The 2,503-nt window shown below is 43.2% G+C and overlaps 1 non-coding gene across 1 annotated transcript; it reads right to left on the bottom strand.

The window, feature by feature from the left end:
- Nucleotides 1–299: 299 nt before the first annotated feature.
- TRNAK-CUU (transfer RNA lysine (anticodon CUU)) lies at nucleotides 300–372 on the bottom strand. Its single transcript has one exon. It is a non-coding gene; the product is annotated as a tRNA-Lys (tRNA).
- Nucleotides 373–2,503: the final 2,131 nt, after the last annotated feature.

Here is a 2,503-nt window from a genome sequence, read left to right as displayed (position 1 = left end):
CATACCGAGAGCTACATTTTAGTTGCATAATCAGCAGTCATATGCGCATTAATCACAATATTCCATATATATCAGATAACCAATAACTGAATTGTATGTTAATTAACTAACCGCCCCAACCACACCTTTCTATATGCTATTATAAAAACTATGTATCAGGAAATAAATGTCCAGTCTTTTGATTGAATGTCAAGCTGTCACCACGTGTCAGACTCATTCTTTAAGGGCTCAGAAATAATTGGGAGCGGCCGCAGCACACACGGGTAGATTTATCCAACCGAAATTTCCATAACAAATGGCGCCCAACGTGGGGCTCGAACCCACGACCCTGAGATTAAGAGTCTCATGCTCTACCGACTGAGCTAGCCGGGCGAGGGTGCGGGCCACGGCCTTGGCCCACGGGACGGAGACTGCAGCTCCATCAGAGTAAGGTAAGAAAATTCTATCATCTTACCTGAATGTCCCCTGTGCCCAGTCTGGGTCTGTACCTTTAGCCGGTCAGGTGTGGTCACCACCGCATTCCCAGGTAGTGTAAAAAGTCAGAGCCTGAACCTAAACCCTGGGATATAAGTCAAGGTGTCTGCTGTGTGCCGTGTATATGTTCTGTGTTTGTGTAACATCCGGGAGAAGCAAGGAACAGTGACTGTTTGTGGTTGCTGGGTAACAGACCGCAGGAAGTCAAATCGCTCGATAGGTTATTGCAGGATTCCCGTGCATAGGAGGGACAGGTAGTCCCAGGGCAGGTGGTCCCAGGCTCCAGGCACGGGTAGTGATAACTTAGAGGGCTACTGCAGATTCCCGTAGTGCCGACTATCTAGTTAGATAGGTTGGACCGGGGTGGTAGAATTCCCACCTGTTGTGTTTCTCACTCAGGCGGCCCGGGCATAGGTGTGGTCAGTGCGATTGGCAGTAGTCTGTTTCCCAGCGCTTCCTGCATGTGTCACAAAATAATAAAGAGGGTGTCGAATCTCCTGGATGTCAATGTTCTTTGTCTGTTAATGTCATGTATTGTTGCTTAACTGTGTAGAATTGAAAAAGAAGTTTTTTTTCTTCTCTCTCCCCGTCTGTTCTCTATTTAGAACTTCCCCTCCTCCATGCAGTTAGGAGAAATATATGCATTGTAAATCACACGGTCACCACCGTTTTTTTTTTTGTCTTTTTTCCCTCTTCTTTTTGTTGCTAAGTTTTCTGTTTTTGCATATATCTGGCTATGGTATAATATTTATTTGAAGAGGTGAAACTAAATGATATCTATTATTTTTGATGTGACATATGTGATTTTTGGTATAACAGCAGCTGCTGATAAAAAGGGGAAGTGTGTCTCTGACTGCATTTAAGCGCAGAGTACGGAGAAAAAGAAAAAAACAGGGGGGAGAAGAGAAGCCGTTTTAATTTTATTTTATTTTCTGTTGTTTTGTTGCATTTTTTAAGTTTTTAGACTTTTAAGTTTTTCAAAGTTTCTTTTCTTTTCTGCCTCTTCATTTTTTTGTTTAAAAGGTTTTTTTTATTTATTTATTTTTTTCTTCCTTCTCTGTGAAAATCCTGAGTTTTGGATCGTGTACCCAGTTTTTTTTATGGTTCTTTTATGTTTTGATTTCAACATCTTGCATCAATTTTTTGAAAGCTCCCTTTTTCTTCTACTTTTCGTGTTTTTATATACTTACATACTTGAGATTTTTATTGTTATGTTTTTTATTTCTCTTTTTGCAATGGGGAATAATTTGGCCAAGCAACAGGAGAGCCTTTTGCTTCCTGATGAGAAAACGGCTCCTCAAATAGTAGCAGAGCATGAAGGTGTCAGATATGTGAAGAATTACAGGCAGCTCATGAAAGTATGTGAAATGCATCAGGGAGGTAGGCTTAGAGCTGCAGAGTGGCATGATGTCTTAAAAAGAAAGAAAGGAAAGCTAGTTGATACTAACTTGCTGCCCACTGCAACAGCATGGTATAAGGTGGCTACAGACTTACAACGTTTAGGGAGCACTGAAAGATATGTGAAGGAGTCAGGAAGTGATTTTTATGTGTACAAAGTAGGTAAAGGTGTTAAACCATCAGCACCTCCCCCATATGGGGATGAAAAATATTGGGTGTGTGCAGTCTGCACCCAGCAGAATCCATTGTACAGGGAGACTTGCTCAGCATGTCGTGCGCCCCGCCCAAACTTGGTACAGGGAGATGGCACTGTTACTCTGACAATGCCGGCACGGGCTGCATCAAAGAAGAAGGAATTCTCTTCTTGTCTTTCTCCTCCATCTTTTTCCTCTCCGTCTTCTGCACTGCCCTCTCCTCCTCCTCTTTCTTCTCCACCTCTTTGTCCTCCTCTTTCTCTTCCTCACCCTTCTCATTATTCCGCACCTCCTCCTCCTACACCACACCCACCTCCTTCTTCTTCTTCTTCATCTCCTCCTCCTACACCACACACACCTCCTTCACACTTTTCATCTCCTACACCACACCCACCTCCATCACACTCTTCATCTCCTCCTCCGACACCACACCCACC

Source organism: Ranitomeya imitator, chromosome 2, assembly GCF_032444005.1.
Source record: "Ranitomeya imitator isolate aRanImi1 chromosome 2, aRanImi1.pri, whole genome shotgun sequence".
NCBI classification, from domain to species: domain Eukaryota; kingdom Metazoa; phylum Chordata; class Amphibia; order Anura; family Dendrobatidae; genus Ranitomeya; species Ranitomeya imitator.
This window is presented reverse-complemented; position numbering and strand designations above follow the sequence as displayed.